This window comes from Doryrhamphus excisus, unplaced genomic scaffold, assembly GCF_030265055.1.
Source record: "Doryrhamphus excisus isolate RoL2022-K1 unplaced genomic scaffold, RoL_Dexc_1.0 HiC_scaffold_25, whole genome shotgun sequence".
Taxonomy (NCBI): domain Eukaryota; kingdom Metazoa; phylum Chordata; class Actinopteri; order Syngnathiformes; family Syngnathidae; genus Doryrhamphus; species Doryrhamphus excisus.
The window spans coordinates 725217-740000 of record NW_026652243.1 but is presented as its reverse complement, the minus strand read 5'-3'; the positions used below and the strand labels follow the sequence as shown (position 1 = coordinate 740000).

Here is a 14784-nt window from a genome sequence, read left to right as displayed (position 1 = left end):
ACCTGGTATTCCCAGGCGGTCTCCCATCCAAGCACTAACCAGGCCCGCCCCTGCTTAGCTTCCGAGATCGGACGAGATCAGGCGTTTTAAGGGTAGTATGGCCGTAAGCTGCCAGGTCAACTGAAAAGATCCTATTTGAAGGTGACGCAGGCCAAACTAGACTCCAGCAAAAAGGGTCAAACAGCGCCCTCTGCTGTCAGGCAAGAGCAGAAACCATAAAAAGCTTACAGCACCTGGTATTCCCAGGCGGTCTCCCATCCAAGTACTAACCAGGCCCGCCCCTGCTTAGCTTCCGAGATCGGACGAGATCGGGCGTTTTCAGGGTAGTATGGCCGTAAGCTGCCAGGTCAACTGAAAAGATCCTATTTGAAGGTGACGCAGGCCAAACTAGACTCTGGCAAAAAGTGTCAAACAGCGCCCTTTGCTGTCAGGCAAGAGCAGAAACCATAAAAAGCTTACAGCACCTGGTATTCCCAGGCGGTCTCCCATCCAAGTACCAACCAGGCCCGCCCCTGCTTAGCGTCCGAGATCGGGCGTTTTCAGGGTAGTATGGCCGTAAGCTGCCAGATCAACTGAAAAGATCCTATTTGAAGGCGACGCAGGCCAAACTAGGCTCTGGCAAAAAGTGTCAAACAGCGCCTTTTGCTGTCAGGCAAGAGCAGAAACCATAAAAAGCTTACAGCACCTGGTATTCCCAGGCGGTCTCCCATCCAAGTACTAACCAGGTCCGCCCCTGCTTAGCTTCCGAGATCGGACGAGATCGGGCTTTTTCAGGGTAGTATGTCCGTAAGCTGCCAGGTCAACTGAAAATATCCTATTTGAAGGTGACGCAGGCCAAACTAGACTCCAGCAAAAAGGGTCAAACAGCGCCCTCTGCTGTCAGGCAAGAGCAGAAACCATAAAAAGCTTACAGCACCTGGTATTCCCAGGCGGTCTCCCATCCAAGTACTAACCAGGCCCGCCCCTGCTTAGCTTCCGAGATCGGACGAGATCGGGCGTTTTCAGGGTAGTATGGCCGTAAGCTGCCAGGTCAACTGAAAAGATCCTATTTGAAGGTGACGCAGGCCAAACTAGACTCTGGCAAAAAGTGTCAAACAGCGCCCTTTGCTGTCAGGCAAGAGCAGAAACCATAAAAAGCTTACAGCACCTGGTATTCCCAGGCGGTCTCCCATCCAAGTACTAACCAGGCCCGCCCCTGCTTAGCGTCCGAGATCGGGCGTTTTCAGGGTAGTTTGGCCGTAAGCTGCCAGGGCAACTGAAAAGATCCTATTTGAAGGCGACGCAGGCCAAACTAGACTCCAGCAAAAAGTGTCAAACAGCGCCCTCTGCTTTCAGGCAAGAGCAGAAACCATAAAAAGCTTACAGCACCTGGTATTCCCAGGCGGTCTCCCATCCAAGTACTAACCAGGCCCGCCCCTGCTTAGCTTCCGAGATCGGATGAGATCGGGCGTTTTCAGGGTAGTATGGCCGTAAGCTGCCAAGGCAACTGAAAAGATCCTATTTGAAGGCGACGCAGGCCAAACTAGACTCCAGCAAAAAGTGTCAAACAGCGCCCTCTGCTGTCAGTCAAGAGCAGAAACCATAAAAAGCTTACAGCACCTGGTATTCCCAGGCGGTCTCCCATCCAAGTACTAACCAGGCCCGCCCCTGCTTAGCTTCCGAGATCGGATGAGATCGGGCGTTTTCAGGGTAGCATGGCTGTAAGCTGCCAAGGCAACTGAAAAGATCCTATTTGAAGGCAACGCAGGCCAAACTAGACTCCAGCAAAAAGTGTCAAACAGCGCCCTTTGCTGTCAGGCAAGAGCAGAAACCATAAAAAGCTTACAGCACCTGGTATTCCCAGGCGGTCTCCCATCCAAGTACTAACCAGGCCCGCCCCTGCTTAGCGTCCGAGATCGGGCGTTTTCAGGGTAGTATGGCCGTAAGCTGCCAGATCAACTGAAAAGATCCTATTTGAAGGCGACGCAGGCCAAACTAGACTCCAGCAAAAAGTGTCAAACAGCGCCCTCTGCTGTCAGGAAAGAGCAGAAACCATAAAAAGCTTACAGCACCTGGTATTCCCAGGCGGTCTCCCATCCAAGCACTAACCAGGCCCGCCCCTGCTTAGCTTCCGAGATCGGACGAGATCAGGCGTTTTAAGGGTAGTATGGCCGTAAGCTGCCAGGTCAACTGAAAAGATCCTATTTGAAGGTGACGCAGGCCAAACTAGACTCCAGCAAAAAGGGTCAAACAGCGCCCTCTGCTGTCAGGCAAGAGCAGAAACCATAAAAAGCTTACAGCACCTGGTATTCCCAGGCGGTCTCCCATCCAAGTACTAACCAGGCCAGCCCCTGCTTAGCTTCCGAGATCGGACGAGATCGGGCGTTTTCAGGGTAGTATGGCCGTAAGCTGCCAGGTCAACTGAAAAGATCCTATTTGAAGGTGACGCAGGCCAAACTAGACTCTGGCAAAAAGTGTCAAACAGCGCCCTTTGCTGTCAGGCAAGAGCAGAAACCATAAAAAGCTTACAGCACCTGGTATTCCCAGGCGGTCTCCCATCCAAGTACCAACCAGGCCCGCCCCTGCTTAGCGTCCGAGATCGGGCGTTTTCAGGGTAGTATGGCCGTAAGCTGCCAGATCAACTGAAAAGATCCTATTTGAAGGCGACGCAGGCCAAACTAGGCTCTGGCAAAAAGTGTCAAACAGCGCCTTTTGCTGTCAGGCAAGAGCAGAAACCATAAAAAGCTTACAGCACCTGGTATTCCCAGGCGGTCTCCCATCCAAGTACTAACCAGGTCCGCCCCTGCTTAGCTTCCGAGATCGGACGAGATCGGGCTTTTTCAGGGTAGTATGTCCGTAAGCTGCCAGGTCAACTGAAAATATCCTATTTGAAGGTGACGCAGGCCAAACTAGACTCCAGCAAAAAGGGTCAAACAGCGCCCTCTGCTGTCAGGCAAGAGCAGAAACCATAAAAAGCTTACAGCACCTGGTATTCCCAGGCGGTCTCCCATCCAAGTACTAACCAGGCCCGCCCCTGCTTAGCTTCCGAGATCGGACGAGATCGGGCGTTTTCAGGGTAGTATGGCCGTAAGCTGCCAGGTCAACTGGAAAGATCCTATTTGAAGGTGACGCAGGCCAAACTAGACTCTGGCAAAAAGTGTCAAACAGCGCCCTTTGCTGTCAGGCAAGAGCAGAAACCATAAAAAGCTTACAGCACCTGGTATTCCCAGGCGGTCTCCCATCCAAGTACTAACCAGGCCCGCCCCTGCTTAGCTTCCGAGATCGGATGAGATCGGGCGTTTTCAGGGTAGTATGGCCGTAAGCTGCCAAGGCAACTGAAAAGATCCTATTTGAAGGCGACGCAGGCCAAACTAGACTCCAGCAAAAAGTGTCAAACAGCGCCCTCTGCTGTCAGTCAAGAGCAGAAACCATAAAAAGCTTACAGCACCTGGTATTCCCAGGCGGTCTCCCATCCAAGTACTAACCAGGCCCGCCCCTGCTTAGCTTCCGAGATCGGATGAGATCGGGCGTTTTCAGGGTAGTATGGCTGTAAGCTGCCAAGGCAACTGAAAAGATCCTATTTGAAGGCAACGCAGGCCAAACTAGACTCCAGCAAAAAGTGTCAAACAGCGCCCTTTGCTGTCAGGCAAGAGCAGAAACCATAAAAAGCTTACAGCACCTGGTATTCCCAAGCGGTCTCCCATCCAAGTACTAACCAGGCCCGCCCCTGCTTAGCGTCCGAGATCGGGCGTTTTCAGGGTAGTATGGCCGTAAGCTGCCAGATCAACTGAAAAGATCCTATTTGAAGGCGACGCAGGCCAAACTAGACTCCAGCAAAAAGTGTCAAACAGCGCCCTCTGCTGTCAGGAAAGAGCAGAAACCATAAAAAGCTTACAGCACCTGGTATTCCCAGGCGGTCTCCCATCCAAGCACTAACCAGGCCCGCCCCTGCTTAGCTTCCGAGATCGGACGAGATCAGGCGTTTTAAGGGTAGTATGGCCGTAAGCTGCCAGGTCAACTGAAAAGATCCTATTTGAAGGTGACGCAGGCCAAACTAGACTCCAGCAAAAAGGGTCAAACAGCGCCCTCTGCTGTCAGGCAAGAGCAGAAACCATAAAAAGCTTACAGCACCTGGTATTCCCAGGCGGTCTCCCATCCAAGTACTAACCAGGCCCGCCCCTGCTTAGCTTCCGAGATCGGACGAGATCGGGCGTTTTCAGGGTAGTATGGCCGTAAGCTGCCAGGTCAACTGAAAAGATCCTATTTGAAGGTGACGCAGGCCAAACTAGACTCTGGCAAAAAGTGTCAAACAGCGCCCTTTGCTGTCAGGCAAGAGCAGAAACCATAAAAAGCTTACAGCACCTGGTATTCCCAGGCGGTCTCCCATCCAAGTACCAACCAGGCCCGCCCCTGCTTAGCGTCCGAGATCGGGCGTTTTCAGGGTAGTATGGCCGTAAGCTGCCAGATCAACTGAAAAGATCCTATTTGAAGGCGACGCAGGCCAAACTAGGCTCTGGCAAAAAGTGTCAAACAGCGCCTTTTGCTGTCAGGCAAGAGCAGAAACCATAAAAAGCTTACAGCACCTGGTATTCCCAGGCGGTCTCCCATCCAAGTACTAACCAGGTCCGCCCCTGCTTAGCTTCCGAGATCGGACGAGATCGGGCTTTTTCAGGGTAGTATGTCCGTAAGCTGCCAGGTCAACTGAAAATATCCTATTTGAAGGTGACGCAGGCCAAACTAGACTCCAGCAAAAAGGGTCAAACAGCGCCCTCTGCTGTCAGGCAAGAGCAGAAACCATAAAAAGCTTACAGCACCTGGTATTCCCAGGCGGTCTCCCATCCAAGTACTAACCAGGCCCGCCCCTGCTTAGCTTCCGAGATCGGACGAGATCGGGCGTTTTCAGGGTAGTATGGCCGTAAGCTGCCAGGTCAACTGAAAAGATCCTATTTGAAGGTGACGCAGGCCAAACTAGACTCTGGCAAAAAGTGTCAAACAGCGCCCTTTGCTGTCAGGCAAGAGCAGAAACCATAAAAAGCTTACAGCACCTGGTATTCCCAGGCGGTCTCCCATCCAAGTACTAACCAGGCCCGCCCCTGCTTAGCTTCCGAGATCGGATGAGATCGGGCGTTTTCAGGGTAGTATGGCCGTAAGCTGCCAAGGCAACTGAAAAGATCCTATTTGAAGGCGACGCAGGCCAAACTAGACTCCAGCAAAAAGTGTCAAACAGCGCCCTCTGCTGTCAGTCAAGAGCAGAAACCATAAAAAGCTTACAGCACCTGGTATTCCCAGGCGGTCTCCCATCCAAGTACTAACCAGGCCCGCCCCTGCTTAGCTTCCGAGATCGGATGAGATCGGGCGTTTTCAGGGTAGTATGGCTGTAAGCTGCCAAGGCAACTGAAAAGATCCTATTTGAAGGCAACGCAGGCCAAACTAGACTCCAGCAAAAAGTGTCAAACAGCGCCCTTTGCTGTCAGGCAAGAGCAGAAACCATAAAAAGCTTACAGCACCTGGTATTCCCAAGCGGTCTCCCATCCAAGTACTAACCAGGCCCGCCCCTGCTTAGCGTCCGAGATCGGGCGTTTTCAGGGTAGTATGGCCGTAAGCTGCCAGATCAACTGAAAAGATCCTATTTGAAGGCGACGCAGGCCAAACTAGACTCCAGCAAAAAGTGTCAAACAGCGCCCTCTGCTGTCAGGAAAGAGCAGAAACCATAAAAAGCTTACAGCACCTGGTATTCCCAGGCGGTCTCCCATCCAAGCACTAACCAGGCCCGCCCCTGCTTAGCTTCCGAGATCGGACGAGATCAGGCGTTTTAAGGGTAGTATGGCCGTAAGCTGCCAGGTCAACTGAAAAGATCCTATTTGAAGGTGACGCAGGCCAAACTAGACTCCAGCAAAAAGGGTCAAACAGCGCCCTCTGCTGTCAGGCAAGAGCAGAAACCATAAAAAGCTTACAGCACCTGGTATTCCCAGGCGGTCTCCCATCCAAGTACTAACCAGGCCCGCCCCTGCTTAGCTTCCGAGATCGGACGAGATCGGGCGTTTTCAGGGTAGTATGGCCGTAAGCTGCCAGGTCAACTGAAAAGATCCTATTTGAAGGTGACGCAGGCCAAACTAGACTCTGGCAAAAAGTGTCAAACAGCGCCCTTTGCTGTCAGGCAAGAGCAGAAACCATAAAAAGCTTACAGCACCTGGTATTCCCAGGCGGTCTCCCATCCAAGTACCAACCAGGCCCGCCCCTGCTTAGCGTCCGAGATCGGGCGTTTTCAGGGTAGTATGGCCGTAAGCTGCCAGATCAACTGAAAAGATCCTATTTGAAGGCGACGCAGGCCAAACTAGGCTCTGGCAAAAAGTGTCAAACAGCGCCTTTTGCTGTCAGGCAAGAGCAGAAACCATAAAAAGCTTACAGCACCTGGTATTCCCAGGCGGTCTCCCATCCAAGTACTAACCAGGTCCGCCCCTGCTTAGCTTCCGAGATCGGACGAGATCGGGCTTTTTCAGGGTAGTATGTCCGTAAGCTGCCAGGTCAACTGAAAATATCCTATTTGAAGGTGACGCAGGCCAAACTAGACTCCAGCAAAAAGGGTCAAACAGCGCCCTCTGCTGTCAGGCAAGAGCAGAAACCATAAAAAGCTTACAGCACCTGGTATTCCCAGGCGGTCTCCCATCCAAGTACTAACCAGGCCCGCCCCTGCTTAGCTTCCGAGATCGGACGAGATCGGGCGTTTTCAGGGTAGTATGGCCGTAAGCTGCCAGGTCAACTGAAAAGATCCTATTTGAAGGTGACGCAGGCCAAACTAGACTCTGGCAAAAAGTGTCAAACAGCGCCCTTTGCTGTCAGGCAAGAGCAGAAACCATAAAAAGCTTACAGCACCTGGTATTCCCAGGCGGTCTCCCATCCAAGTACTAACCAGGCCCGCCCCTGCTTAGCGTCCGAGATCGGGCGTTTTCAGGGTAGTTTGGCCGTAAGCTGCCAGGTCAACTGAAAAGATCCTATTTGAAGGCGACGCAGACCAAACTAGACTCCAGCAAAAAGTGTCAAACAGCGCCCTCTGCTGTCAGGCAAGAGCAGAAACCATAAAAAGCTTACAGCACCTGGTATTCCCAGGCGGTCTCCCATCCAAGTACTAACCAGGCCCACCCCTGCTTAGCTTCCGAGATCGGACGAGATCGGGCGTTTTCAGGGTAGTATGGCCGTAAGCTGCCAGGGCAACTGAAAAGATCCTATTTGAAGGCAACGCAGGCCAAACTAGACTCCAGCAAAAAGTGTCAAACAGCGCCCTCTGCTTTCAGGCAAGAGCAGAAACCATAAAAAGCTTACAGCACCTGGTATTCCCAGGCGGTCTCGCATCCAAGTACTAACCAGGCCCGCCCCTGCTTAGCTTCCGAGATCGGATGAGATCGGGCGTTTTCAGGGTAGTATGGCCGTAAGCTGCCAAGGCAACTGAAAAGATCCTATTTGAAGGCGACGCAGGCCAAACTAGACTCCAGCAAAAAGTGTCAAACAGCGCCCTCTGCTGTCAGTCAAGAGCAGAAACCATAAAAAGCTTACAGCACCTGGTATTCCCAGGCGGTCTCCCATCCAAGTACTAACCAGGCCCGCCCCTGCTTAGCTTCCGAGATCGGATGAGATCGGGCGTTTCCAGGGTAGTATGGCTGTAAGCTGCCAAGGCAACTGAAAAGATCCTATTTGAAGGCAACGCAGGCCAAACTAGACTCCAGCAAAAAGTGTCAAACAGCGCCCTTTGCTGTCAGGCAAGAGCAGAAACCATAAAAAGCTTACAGCACCTGGTATTCCCAGGCGGTCTCCCATCCAAGTACTAACCAGGCCCGCCCCTGCTTAGCGTCCGAGATCGGGCGTTTTCAGGGTAGTATGGCCGTAAGCTGCCAGATCAACTGAAAAGATCCTATTTGAAGGCGACGCAGGCCAAACTAGACTCCAGCAAAAAGTGTCAAACAGCGCCCTCTGCTGTCAGGAAAGAGCAGAAACCATAAAAAGCTTACAGCACCTGGTATTCCCAGGCGGTCTCCCATCCAAGCACTAACCAGGCCCGCCCCTGCTTAGCTTCCGAGATCGGACGAGATCAGGCGTTTTAAGGGTAGTATGGCCGTAAGCTGCCAGGTCAACTGAAAAGATCCTATTTGAAGGTGACGCAGGCCAAACTAGACTCCAGCAAAAAGGGTCAAACAGCGCCCTCTGCTGTCAGGCAAGAGCAGAAACCATAAAAAGCTTACAGCACCTGGTATTCCCAGGCGGTCTCCCATCCAAGTACTAACCAGGCCCGCCCCTGCTTAGCTTCCGAGATCGGACGAGATCGGGCGTTTTCAGGGTAGTATGGCCGTAAGCTGCCAGGTCAACTGAAAAGATCCTATTTGAAGGTGACGCAGGCCAAACTAGACTCCAGCAAAAAGTGTCAAACAGCGCCCTTTGCTGTCAGGCAAGAGCAGAAACCATAAAAAGCTTACAGCACCTGGTATTCCCAGGCGGTCTCCCATCCAAGTACCAACCAGGCCCGCCCCTGCTTAGCGTCCGAGATCGGGCGTTTTCAGGGTAGTATGGCCGTAAGCTGCCAGATCAACTGAAAAGATCCTATTTGAAGGCGACGCAGGCCAAACTAGACTCCAGCAAAAAGTGTCAAACAGCGCCCTCTGCTGTCAGGCAAGAGCAGAAACCATATAAAGCTTACAGCACCTGGTATTCCCAGGCGGTCTCCCATCCAAGTACTAACCAGGCCCGCCCCTGCTTAGCTTCCGAGATCGGACGAGATCGGGCTTTTTCAGGATAGTATGGCCGTAAGCTGCCAGATCAACTGAAAAGATCCTATTTGAAGGCGACGCAGGCCAAACTAGGCTCTGGCAAAAAGTGTCAAACAGCGCCTTTTGCTGTCAGGCAAGAGCAGAAACCATAAAAAGCTTGCAGCACCTGGTATTCCCAGGCGGTCTCCCATCCAAGTACTAACCAGGTCCGCCCCTGCTTAGCTTCCGAGATCGGACGAGATCGGGCGTTTTCAGGGTAGTATGGCCGTAAGCTGCCAGGTCAACTGAAAAGATCCTATTTGAAGGTGACGCAGGCCAAACTAGACTCTGGCAAAAAGTGTCAAACAGCGCCCTTTGCTTTCAGGCAAGAGCAGAAACCATAAAAAGCTTACAGCACCTGGTATTCCCAGGCGGTCTCCCATCCAAGTACCAACCAGGCCCGCCCCTGCTTAGCGTCCGAGATCGGGCGTTTTCAGGGTAGTATGGCCGTAAGCTGCCAGATCAACTGAAAAGATCCTATTTGAAGGCGACGCAGGCCAAACTAGGCTCTGGCAAAAAGTGTCAAACAGCGCCTTTTGCTGTCAGGCAAGAGCAGAAACCATAAAAAGCTTACAGCACCTGGTATTCCCAGGCGGTCTCCCATCCAAGTACTAACCAGGTCCGCCCCTGCTTAGCTTCCGAGATCGGACGAGATCGGGCTTTTTCAGGGTAGTATGTCCGTAAGCTGCCAGGTCAACTGAAAATATCCTATTTGAAGGTGACGCAGGCCAAACTAGACTCCAGCAAAAAGGGTCAAACAGCGCCCTCTGCTGTCAGGCAAGAGCAGAAACCATAAAAAGCTTACAGCACCTGGTATTCCCAGGCGGTCTCCCATCCAAGTACTAACCAGGCCCGCCCCTGCTTAGCTTCCGAGATCGGACGAGATCGGGCGTTTTCAGGGTAGTATGGCCGTAAGCTGCCAGGTCAACTGAAAAGATCCTATTTGAAGGTGACGCAGGCCAAACTAGACTCTGGCAAAAAGTGTCAAACAGCGCCCTTTGCTGTCAGGCAAGAGCAGAAACCATAAAAAGCTTACAGCACCTGGTATTCCCAGGCGGTCTCCCATCCAAGTACTAACCAGGCCCGCCCCTGCTTAGCGTCCGAGATCGGGCGTTTTCAGGGTAGTTTGGCCGTAAGCTGCCAGGTCAACTGAAAAGATCCTATTTGAAGGCGACGCAGACCAAACTAGACTCCAGCAAAAAGTGTCAAACAGCGCCCTCTGCTGTCAGGCAAGAGCAGAAACCATAAAAAGCTTACAGCACCTGGTATTCCCAGGCGGTCTCCCATCCAAGTACTAACCAGGCCCGCCCCTGCTTAGCTTCCGAGATCGGATGAGATCGGGCGTTTTCAGGGTAGTATGGCCGTAAGCTGCCAAGGCAACTGAAAAGATCCTATTTGAAGGCGACGCAGGCCAAACTAGACTCCAGCAAAAAGTGTCAAACAGCGCCCTCTGCTGTCAGTCAAGAGCAGAAACCATAAAAAGCTTACAGCACCTGGTATTCCCAGGCGGTCTCCCATCCAAGTACTAACCAGGCCCGCCCCTGCTTAGCTTCCGAGATCGGATGAGATCGGGCGTTTTCAGGGTAGTATGGCTGTAAGCTGCCAAGGCAACTGAAAAGATCCTATTTGAAGGTGACGCAGGCCAAACTAGACTCTGGCAAAAAGTGTCAAACAGCGCCCTTTGCTGTCAGGCAAGAGCAGAAACCATAAAAAGCTTACAGCACCTGGTATTCCCAGGCGGTCTCCCATCCAAGTACCAACCAGGCCCGCCCCTGCTTAGCGTCCGAGATCGGGCGTTTTCAGGGTAGTATGGCCGTAAGCTGCCAGATCAACTGAAAAGATCCTATTTGAAGGCGACGCAGGCCAAACTAGGCTCTGGCAAAAAGTGTCAAACAGCGCCTTTTGCTGTCAGGCAAGAGCAGAAACCATAAAAAGCTTACAGCACCTGGTATTCCCAGGCGGTCTCCCATCCAAGTACTAACCAGGTCCGCCCCTGCTTAGCTTCCGAGATCGGACGAGATCGGGCTTTTTCAGGGTAGTATGTCCGTAAGCTGCCAGGTCAACTGAAAATATCCTATTTGAAGGTGACGCAGGCCAAACTAGACTCCAGCAAAAAGGGTCAAACAGCGCCCTCTGCTGTCAGGCAAGAGCAGAAACCATAAAAAGCTTACAGCACCTGGTATTCCCAGGCGGTCTCCCATCCAAGTACTAACCAGGCCCGCCCCTGCTTAGCTTCCGAGATCGGACGAGATCGGGCGTTTTCAGGGTAGTATGGCCGTAAGCTGCCAGGTCAACTGGAAAGATCCTATTTGAAGGTGACGCAGGCCAAACTAGACTCTGGCAAAAAGTGTCAAACAGCGCCCTTTGCTGTCAGGCAAGAGCAGAAACCATAAAAAGCTTACAGCACCTGGTATTCCCAGGCGGTCTCCCATCCAAGTACTAACCAGGCCGGCCCCTGCTTAGCTTCCGAGATCGGATGAGATCGGGCGTTTTCAGGGTAGTATGGCCGTAAGCTGCCAAGGCAACTGAAAAGATCCTATTTGAAGGCGACGCAGGCCAAACTAGACTCCAGCAAAAAGTGTCAAACAGCGCCCTCTGCTGTCAGTCAAGAGCAGAAACCATAAAAAGCTTACAGCACCTGGTATTCCCAGGCGGTCTCCCATCCAAGTACTAACCAGGCCCGCCCCTGCTTAGCTTCCGAGATCGGATGAGATCGGGCGTTTTCAGGGTAGTATGGCTGTAAGCTGCCAAGGCAACTGAAAAGATCCTATTTGAAGGCAACGCAGGCCAAACTAGACTCCAGCAAAAAGTGTCAAACAGCGCCCTTTGCTGTCAGGCAAGAGCAGAAACCATAAAAAGCTTACAGCACCTGGTATTCCCAAGCGGTCTCCCATCCAAGTACTAACCAGGCCCGCCCCTGCTTAGCGTCCGAGATCGGGCGTTTTCAGGGTAGTATGGCCGTAAGCTGCCAGATCAACTGAAAAGATCCTATTTGAAGGCGACGCAGGCCAAACTAGACTCCAGCAAAAAGTGTCAAACAGCGCCCTCTGCTGTCAGGAAAGAGCAGAAACCATAAAAAGCTTACAGCACCTGGTATTCCCAGGCGGTCTCCCATCCAAGCACTAACCAGGCCCGCCCCTGCTTAGCTTCCGAGATCGGACGAGATCAGGCGTTTTAAGGGTAGTATGGCCGTAAGCTGCCAGGTCAACTGAAAAGATCCTATTTGAAGGTGACGCAGGCCAAACTAGACTCCAGCAAAAAGGGTCAAACAGCGCCCTCTGCTGTCAGGCAAGAGCAGAAACCATAAAAAGCTTACAGCACCTGGTATTCCCAGGCGGTCTCCCATCCAAGTACTAACCAGGCCCGCCCCTGCTTAGCTTCCGAGATCGGACGAGATCGGGCGTTTTCAGGGTAGTATGGCCGTAAGCTGCCAGGTCAACTGAAAAGATCCTATTTGAAGGTGACGCAGGCCAAACTAGACTCTGGCAAAAAGTGTCAAACAGCGCCCTTTGCTGTCAGGCAAGAGCAGAAACCATAAAAAGCTTACAGCACCTGGTATTCCCAGGCGGTCTCCCATCCAAGTACCAACCAGGCCCGCCCCTGCTTAGCGTCCGAGATCGGGCGTTTTCAGGGTAGTATGGCCGTAAGCTGCCAGATCAACTGAAAAGATCCTATTTGAAGGCGACGCAGGCCAAACTAGGCTCTGGCAAAAAGTGTCAAACAGCGCCTTTTGCTGTCAGGCAAGAGCAGAAACCATAAAAAGCTTACAGCACCTGGTATTCCCAGGCGGTCTCCCATCCAAGTACTAACCAGGTCCGCCCCTGCTTAGCTTCCGAGATCGGACGAGATCGGGCTTTTTCAGGGTAGTATGTCCGTAAGCTGCCAGGTCAACTGAAAATATCCTATTTGAAGGTGACGCAGGCCAAACTAGACTCCAGCAAAAAGGGTCAAACAGCGCCCTCTGCTGTCAGGCAAGAGCAGAAACCATAAAAAGCTTACAGCACCTGGTATTCCCAGGCGGTCTCCCATCCAAGTACTAACCAGGCCCGCCCCTGCTTAGCTTCCGAGATCGGACGAGATCGGGCGTTTTCAGGGTAGTATGGCCGTAAGCTGCCAGGTCAACTGAAAAGATCCTATTTGAAGGTGACGCAGGCCAAACTAGACTCTGGCAAAAAGTGTCAAACAGCGCCCTTTGCTGTCAGGCAAGAGCAGAAACCATAAAAAGCTTACAGCACCTGGTATTCCCAGGCGGTCTCCCATCCAAGTACTAACCAGGCCCGCCCCTGCTTAGCTTCCGAGATCGGATGAGATCGGGCGTTTTCAGGGTAGTATGGCCGTAAGCTGCCAAGGCAACTGAAAAGATCCTATTTGAAGGCGACGCAGGCCAAACTAGACTCCAGCAAAAAGTGTCAAACAGCGCCCTCTGCTGTCAGTCAAGAGCAGAAACCATAAAAAGCTTACAGCACCTGGTATTCCCAGGCGGTCTCCCATCCAAGTACTAACCAGGCCCGCCCCTGCTTAGCTTCCGAGATCGGATGAGATCGGGCGTTTTCAGGGTAGTATGGCTGTAAGCTGCCAAGGCAACTGAAAAGATCCTATTTGAAGGCAACGCAGGCCAAACTAGACTCCAGCAAAAAGTGTCAAACAGCGCCCTTTGCTGTCAGGCAAGAGCAGAAACCATAAAAAGCTTACAGCACCTGGTATTCCCAAGCGGTCTCCCATCCAAGTACTAACCAGGCCCGCCCCTGCTTAGCGTCCGAGATCGGGCGTTTTCAGGGTAGTATGGCCGTAAGCTGCCAGATCAACTGAAAAGATCCTATTTGAAGGCGACGCAGGCCAAACTAGACTCCAGCAAAAAGTGTCAAACAGCGCCCTCTGCTGTCAGGAAAGAGCAGAAACCATAAAAAGCTTACAGCACCTGGTATTCCCAGGCGGTCTCCCATCCAAGCACTAACCAGGCCCGCCCCTGCTTAGCTTCCGAGATCGGACGAGATCAGGCGTTTTAAGGGTAGTATGGCCGTAAGCTGCCAGGTCAACTGAAAAGATCCTATTTGAAGGTGACGCAGGCCAAACTAGACTCCAGCAAAAAGGGTCAAACAGCGCCCTCTGCTGTCAGGCAAGAGCAGAAACCATAAAAAGCTTACAGCACCTGGTATTCCCAGGCGGTCTCCCATCCAAGTACTAACCAGGCCCGCCCCTGCTTAGCTTCCGAGATCGGACGAGATCGGGCGTTTTCAGGGTAGTATGGCCGTAAGCTGCCAGGTCAACTGAAAAGATCCTATTTGAAGGTGACGCAGGCCAAACTAGACTCTGGCAAAAAGTGTCAAACAGCGCCCTTTGCTGTCAGGCAAGAGCAGAAACCATAAAAAGCTTACAGCACCTGGTATTCCCAGGCGGTCTCCCATCCAAGTACCAACCAGGCCCGCCCCTGCTTAGCGTCCGAGATCGGGCGTTTTCAGGGTAGTATGGCCGTAAGCTGCCAGATCAACTGAAAAGATCCTATTTGAAGGCGACGCAGGCCAAACTAGGCTCTGGCAAAAAGTGTCAAACAGCGCCTTTTGCTGTCAGGCAAGAGCAGAAACCATAAAAAGCTTACAGCACCTGGTATTCCCAGGCGGTCTCCCATCCAAGTACTAACCAGGTCCGCCCCTGCTTAGCTTCCGAGATCGGACGAGATCGGGCTTTTTCAGGGTAGTATGTCCGTAAGCTGCCAGGTCAACTGAAAATATCCTATTTGAAGGTGACGCAGGCCAAACTAGACTCCAGCAAAAAGGGTCAAACAGCGCCCTCTGCTGTCAGGCAAGAGCAGAAACCATAAAAAGCTTACAGCACCTGGTATTCCCAGGCGGTCTCCCATCCAAGTACTAACCAGGCCCGCCCCTGCTTAGCTTCCGAGATCGGACGAGATCGGGCGTTTTCAGGGTAGTATGGCCGTAAGCTGCCAGGTCAACTGAAAAGATCCTATTTGAAGGTGACGCAGGCCAAACTAGACTCTGGCAAAAAGTGTCAA

The 14784-nt window shown here is 52.3% G+C and overlaps 47 non-coding genes and 18 pseudogenes across 47 annotated transcripts in view; all 65 read right to left on the bottom strand.

Moving 5' to 3' along the window:
• LOC131118150 (5S ribosomal RNA) overlaps positions 1-109 on the bottom strand; it is a 119-nt gene extending 10 nt beyond the window's left edge. The window contains exon 1 of the ribosomal RNA XR_009125318.1: positions 1-109. This exon is cut by the window's left edge and continues 10 nt beyond it. This is a non-coding gene — a ribosomal RNA (5S ribosomal RNA).
• A 112-nt stretch (positions 110-221) lies between these two features.
• Positions 222-340, bottom strand: LOC131114661 (5S ribosomal RNA). Its single transcript, XR_009121965.1, has one exon. It is a non-coding gene; the product is annotated as a 5S ribosomal RNA (ribosomal RNA).
• A 112-nt stretch (positions 341-452) lies between these two features.
• Positions 453-561, bottom strand: LOC131113403 (5S ribosomal RNA; annotated as a pseudogene).
• Positions 562-673: 112 nt separating this feature from the next.
• LOC131118627 (5S ribosomal RNA) lies at positions 674-792 on the bottom strand. The gene has a single exon (XR_009125787.1). It is a non-coding gene; the product is annotated as a 5S ribosomal RNA (ribosomal RNA).
• Positions 793-904: 112 nt separating this feature from the next.
• On the bottom strand, positions 905-1023 carry LOC131114660 (5S ribosomal RNA). Its single transcript, XR_009121964.1, has one exon. It is a non-coding gene; the product is annotated as a 5S ribosomal RNA (ribosomal RNA).
• A 112-nt stretch (positions 1024-1135) lies between these two features.
• Positions 1136-1244, bottom strand: LOC131113214 (5S ribosomal RNA; annotated as a pseudogene).
• A 112-nt stretch (positions 1245-1356) lies between these two features.
• On the bottom strand, positions 1357-1475 carry LOC131114851 (5S ribosomal RNA). Its single transcript, XR_009122152.1, has one exon. It is a non-coding gene; the product is annotated as a 5S ribosomal RNA (ribosomal RNA).
• A 112-nt stretch (positions 1476-1587) lies between these two features.
• LOC131115442 (5S ribosomal RNA) lies at positions 1588-1706 on the bottom strand. The gene has a single exon (XR_009122720.1). It is a non-coding gene; the product is annotated as a 5S ribosomal RNA (ribosomal RNA).
• Positions 1707-1818: 112 nt separating this feature from the next.
• Positions 1819-1927, bottom strand: LOC131112577 (5S ribosomal RNA; annotated as a pseudogene).
• A 112-nt stretch (positions 1928-2039) lies between these two features.
• Positions 2040-2158, bottom strand: LOC131118149 (5S ribosomal RNA). The gene has a single exon (XR_009125317.1). It is a non-coding gene; the product is annotated as a 5S ribosomal RNA (ribosomal RNA).
• A 112-nt stretch (positions 2159-2270) lies between these two features.
• On the bottom strand, positions 2271-2389 carry LOC131115647 (5S ribosomal RNA). The gene has a single exon (XR_009122922.1). It is a non-coding gene; the product is annotated as a 5S ribosomal RNA (ribosomal RNA).
• Positions 2390-2501: 112 nt separating this feature from the next.
• LOC131113402 (5S ribosomal RNA) lies at positions 2502-2610 on the bottom strand (annotated as a pseudogene).
• A 112-nt stretch (positions 2611-2722) lies between these two features.
• LOC131118625 (5S ribosomal RNA) lies at positions 2723-2841 on the bottom strand. The gene has a single exon (XR_009125785.1). It is a non-coding gene; the product is annotated as a 5S ribosomal RNA (ribosomal RNA).
• A 112-nt stretch (positions 2842-2953) lies between these two features.
• On the bottom strand, positions 2954-3072 carry LOC131114659 (5S ribosomal RNA). The gene has a single exon (XR_009121963.1). It is a non-coding gene; the product is annotated as a 5S ribosomal RNA (ribosomal RNA).
• Positions 3073-3184: 112 nt separating this feature from the next.
• LOC131114840 (5S ribosomal RNA) lies at positions 3185-3303 on the bottom strand. The gene has a single exon (XR_009122141.1). It is a non-coding gene; the product is annotated as a 5S ribosomal RNA (ribosomal RNA).
• A 112-nt stretch (positions 3304-3415) lies between these two features.
• Positions 3416-3534, bottom strand: LOC131116932 (5S ribosomal RNA). The gene has a single exon (XR_009124164.1). It is a non-coding gene; the product is annotated as a 5S ribosomal RNA (ribosomal RNA).
• A 112-nt stretch (positions 3535-3646) lies between these two features.
• LOC131112691 (5S ribosomal RNA) lies at positions 3647-3755 on the bottom strand (annotated as a pseudogene).
• A 112-nt stretch (positions 3756-3867) lies between these two features.
• LOC131118148 (5S ribosomal RNA) lies at positions 3868-3986 on the bottom strand. Its single transcript, XR_009125316.1, has one exon. It is a non-coding gene; the product is annotated as a 5S ribosomal RNA (ribosomal RNA).
• A 112-nt stretch (positions 3987-4098) lies between these two features.
• LOC131114657 (5S ribosomal RNA) lies at positions 4099-4217 on the bottom strand. Its single transcript, XR_009121961.1, has one exon. It is a non-coding gene; the product is annotated as a 5S ribosomal RNA (ribosomal RNA).
• Positions 4218-4329: 112 nt separating this feature from the next.
• Positions 4330-4438, bottom strand: LOC131113401 (5S ribosomal RNA; annotated as a pseudogene).
• A 112-nt stretch (positions 4439-4550) lies between these two features.
• On the bottom strand, positions 4551-4669 carry LOC131118624 (5S ribosomal RNA). Its single transcript, XR_009125784.1, has one exon. It is a non-coding gene; the product is annotated as a 5S ribosomal RNA (ribosomal RNA).
• A 112-nt stretch (positions 4670-4781) lies between these two features.
• LOC131114656 (5S ribosomal RNA) lies at positions 4782-4900 on the bottom strand. Its single transcript, XR_009121960.1, has one exon. It is a non-coding gene; the product is annotated as a 5S ribosomal RNA (ribosomal RNA).
• Positions 4901-5012: 112 nt separating this feature from the next.
• On the bottom strand, positions 5013-5131 carry LOC131114828 (5S ribosomal RNA). The gene has a single exon (XR_009122130.1). It is a non-coding gene; the product is annotated as a 5S ribosomal RNA (ribosomal RNA).
• A 112-nt stretch (positions 5132-5243) lies between these two features.
• LOC131116921 (5S ribosomal RNA) lies at positions 5244-5362 on the bottom strand. The gene has a single exon (XR_009124153.1). It is a non-coding gene; the product is annotated as a 5S ribosomal RNA (ribosomal RNA).
• Positions 5363-5474: 112 nt separating this feature from the next.
• Positions 5475-5583, bottom strand: LOC131112690 (5S ribosomal RNA; annotated as a pseudogene).
• Positions 5584-5695: 112 nt separating this feature from the next.
• Positions 5696-5814, bottom strand: LOC131118147 (5S ribosomal RNA). The gene has a single exon (XR_009125315.1). It is a non-coding gene; the product is annotated as a 5S ribosomal RNA (ribosomal RNA).
• Positions 5815-5926: 112 nt separating this feature from the next.
• LOC131114655 (5S ribosomal RNA) lies at positions 5927-6045 on the bottom strand. Its single transcript, XR_009121959.1, has one exon. It is a non-coding gene; the product is annotated as a 5S ribosomal RNA (ribosomal RNA).
• Positions 6046-6157: 112 nt separating this feature from the next.
• Positions 6158-6266, bottom strand: LOC131113400 (5S ribosomal RNA; annotated as a pseudogene).
• A 112-nt stretch (positions 6267-6378) lies between these two features.
• On the bottom strand, positions 6379-6497 carry LOC131118623 (5S ribosomal RNA). Its single transcript, XR_009125783.1, has one exon. It is a non-coding gene; the product is annotated as a 5S ribosomal RNA (ribosomal RNA).
• Positions 6498-6609: 112 nt separating this feature from the next.
• Positions 6610-6728, bottom strand: LOC131114654 (5S ribosomal RNA). Its single transcript, XR_009121958.1, has one exon. It is a non-coding gene; the product is annotated as a 5S ribosomal RNA (ribosomal RNA).
• Positions 6729-6840: 112 nt separating this feature from the next.
• Positions 6841-6949, bottom strand: LOC131113213 (5S ribosomal RNA; annotated as a pseudogene).
• Positions 6950-7061: 112 nt separating this feature from the next.
• LOC131115538 (5S ribosomal RNA) lies at positions 7062-7180 on the bottom strand. Its single transcript, XR_009122818.1, has one exon. It is a non-coding gene; the product is annotated as a 5S ribosomal RNA (ribosomal RNA).
• A 112-nt stretch (positions 7181-7292) lies between these two features.
• LOC131116848 (5S ribosomal RNA) lies at positions 7293-7411 on the bottom strand. The gene has a single exon (XR_009124083.1). It is a non-coding gene; the product is annotated as a 5S ribosomal RNA (ribosomal RNA).
• A 112-nt stretch (positions 7412-7523) lies between these two features.
• Positions 7524-7642, bottom strand: LOC131117325 (5S ribosomal RNA). Its single transcript, XR_009124546.1, has one exon. It is a non-coding gene; the product is annotated as a 5S ribosomal RNA (ribosomal RNA).
• A 112-nt stretch (positions 7643-7754) lies between these two features.
• Positions 7755-7863, bottom strand: LOC131112576 (5S ribosomal RNA; annotated as a pseudogene).
• Positions 7864-7975: 112 nt separating this feature from the next.
• On the bottom strand, positions 7976-8094 carry LOC131118145 (5S ribosomal RNA). Its single transcript, XR_009125313.1, has one exon. It is a non-coding gene; the product is annotated as a 5S ribosomal RNA (ribosomal RNA).
• Positions 8095-8206: 112 nt separating this feature from the next.
• On the bottom strand, positions 8207-8325 carry LOC131114653 (5S ribosomal RNA). The gene has a single exon (XR_009121957.1). It is a non-coding gene; the product is annotated as a 5S ribosomal RNA (ribosomal RNA).
• A 112-nt stretch (positions 8326-8437) lies between these two features.
• LOC131113399 (5S ribosomal RNA) lies at positions 8438-8546 on the bottom strand (annotated as a pseudogene).
• Positions 8547-8658: 112 nt separating this feature from the next.
• Positions 8659-8777, bottom strand: LOC131117390 (5S ribosomal RNA). Its single transcript, XR_009124609.1, has one exon. It is a non-coding gene; the product is annotated as a 5S ribosomal RNA (ribosomal RNA).
• Positions 8778-8889: 112 nt separating this feature from the next.
• Positions 8890-9008, bottom strand: LOC131117309 (5S ribosomal RNA). Its single transcript, XR_009124531.1, has one exon. It is a non-coding gene; the product is annotated as a 5S ribosomal RNA (ribosomal RNA).
• Positions 9009-9120: 112 nt separating this feature from the next.
• On the bottom strand, positions 9121-9229 carry LOC131113398 (5S ribosomal RNA; annotated as a pseudogene).
• A 112-nt stretch (positions 9230-9341) lies between these two features.
• On the bottom strand, positions 9342-9460 carry LOC131118622 (5S ribosomal RNA). The gene has a single exon (XR_009125782.1). It is a non-coding gene; the product is annotated as a 5S ribosomal RNA (ribosomal RNA).
• Positions 9461-9572: 112 nt separating this feature from the next.
• On the bottom strand, positions 9573-9691 carry LOC131114652 (5S ribosomal RNA). Its single transcript, XR_009121956.1, has one exon. It is a non-coding gene; the product is annotated as a 5S ribosomal RNA (ribosomal RNA).
• Positions 9692-9803: 112 nt separating this feature from the next.
• Positions 9804-9912, bottom strand: LOC131113212 (5S ribosomal RNA; annotated as a pseudogene).
• Positions 9913-10024: 112 nt separating this feature from the next.
• On the bottom strand, positions 10025-10143 carry LOC131114817 (5S ribosomal RNA). The gene has a single exon (XR_009122119.1). It is a non-coding gene; the product is annotated as a 5S ribosomal RNA (ribosomal RNA).
• Positions 10144-10255: 112 nt separating this feature from the next.
• On the bottom strand, positions 10256-10374 carry LOC131116909 (5S ribosomal RNA). Its single transcript, XR_009124142.1, has one exon. It is a non-coding gene; the product is annotated as a 5S ribosomal RNA (ribosomal RNA).
• Positions 10375-10486: 112 nt separating this feature from the next.
• LOC131113397 (5S ribosomal RNA) lies at positions 10487-10595 on the bottom strand (annotated as a pseudogene).
• A 112-nt stretch (positions 10596-10707) lies between these two features.
• LOC131118621 (5S ribosomal RNA) lies at positions 10708-10826 on the bottom strand. Its single transcript, XR_009125781.1, has one exon. It is a non-coding gene; the product is annotated as a 5S ribosomal RNA (ribosomal RNA).
• A 112-nt stretch (positions 10827-10938) lies between these two features.
• LOC131114651 (5S ribosomal RNA) lies at positions 10939-11057 on the bottom strand. The gene has a single exon (XR_009121955.1). It is a non-coding gene; the product is annotated as a 5S ribosomal RNA (ribosomal RNA).
• A 112-nt stretch (positions 11058-11169) lies between these two features.
• LOC131115598 (5S ribosomal RNA) lies at positions 11170-11288 on the bottom strand. Its single transcript, XR_009122875.1, has one exon. It is a non-coding gene; the product is annotated as a 5S ribosomal RNA (ribosomal RNA).
• Positions 11289-11400: 112 nt separating this feature from the next.
• Positions 11401-11519, bottom strand: LOC131116897 (5S ribosomal RNA). The gene has a single exon (XR_009124131.1). It is a non-coding gene; the product is annotated as a 5S ribosomal RNA (ribosomal RNA).
• A 112-nt stretch (positions 11520-11631) lies between these two features.
• Positions 11632-11740, bottom strand: LOC131112689 (5S ribosomal RNA; annotated as a pseudogene).
• A 112-nt stretch (positions 11741-11852) lies between these two features.
• Positions 11853-11971, bottom strand: LOC131118144 (5S ribosomal RNA). The gene has a single exon (XR_009125312.1). It is a non-coding gene; the product is annotated as a 5S ribosomal RNA (ribosomal RNA).
• Positions 11972-12083: 112 nt separating this feature from the next.
• LOC131114650 (5S ribosomal RNA) lies at positions 12084-12202 on the bottom strand. The gene has a single exon (XR_009121954.1). It is a non-coding gene; the product is annotated as a 5S ribosomal RNA (ribosomal RNA).
• Positions 12203-12314: 112 nt separating this feature from the next.
• Positions 12315-12423, bottom strand: LOC131113396 (5S ribosomal RNA; annotated as a pseudogene).
• Positions 12424-12535: 112 nt separating this feature from the next.
• On the bottom strand, positions 12536-12654 carry LOC131118619 (5S ribosomal RNA). Its single transcript, XR_009125779.1, has one exon. It is a non-coding gene; the product is annotated as a 5S ribosomal RNA (ribosomal RNA).
• Positions 12655-12766: 112 nt separating this feature from the next.
• On the bottom strand, positions 12767-12885 carry LOC131114649 (5S ribosomal RNA). The gene has a single exon (XR_009121953.1). It is a non-coding gene; the product is annotated as a 5S ribosomal RNA (ribosomal RNA).
• A 112-nt stretch (positions 12886-12997) lies between these two features.
• Positions 12998-13116, bottom strand: LOC131114806 (5S ribosomal RNA). The gene has a single exon (XR_009122108.1). It is a non-coding gene; the product is annotated as a 5S ribosomal RNA (ribosomal RNA).
• A 112-nt stretch (positions 13117-13228) lies between these two features.
• On the bottom strand, positions 13229-13347 carry LOC131116885 (5S ribosomal RNA). Its single transcript, XR_009124120.1, has one exon. It is a non-coding gene; the product is annotated as a 5S ribosomal RNA (ribosomal RNA).
• A 112-nt stretch (positions 13348-13459) lies between these two features.
• Positions 13460-13568, bottom strand: LOC131112688 (5S ribosomal RNA; annotated as a pseudogene).
• Positions 13569-13680: 112 nt separating this feature from the next.
• LOC131118143 (5S ribosomal RNA) lies at positions 13681-13799 on the bottom strand. Its single transcript, XR_009125311.1, has one exon. It is a non-coding gene; the product is annotated as a 5S ribosomal RNA (ribosomal RNA).
• A 112-nt stretch (positions 13800-13911) lies between these two features.
• LOC131114648 (5S ribosomal RNA) lies at positions 13912-14030 on the bottom strand. Its single transcript, XR_009121952.1, has one exon. It is a non-coding gene; the product is annotated as a 5S ribosomal RNA (ribosomal RNA).
• Positions 14031-14142: 112 nt separating this feature from the next.
• LOC131113395 (5S ribosomal RNA) lies at positions 14143-14251 on the bottom strand (annotated as a pseudogene).
• A 112-nt stretch (positions 14252-14363) lies between these two features.
• Positions 14364-14482, bottom strand: LOC131118618 (5S ribosomal RNA). The gene has a single exon (XR_009125778.1). It is a non-coding gene; the product is annotated as a 5S ribosomal RNA (ribosomal RNA).
• A 112-nt stretch (positions 14483-14594) lies between these two features.
• LOC131114645 (5S ribosomal RNA) lies at positions 14595-14713 on the bottom strand. The gene has a single exon (XR_009121950.1). It is a non-coding gene; the product is annotated as a 5S ribosomal RNA (ribosomal RNA).
• Positions 14714-14784: the final 71 nt, after the last annotated feature.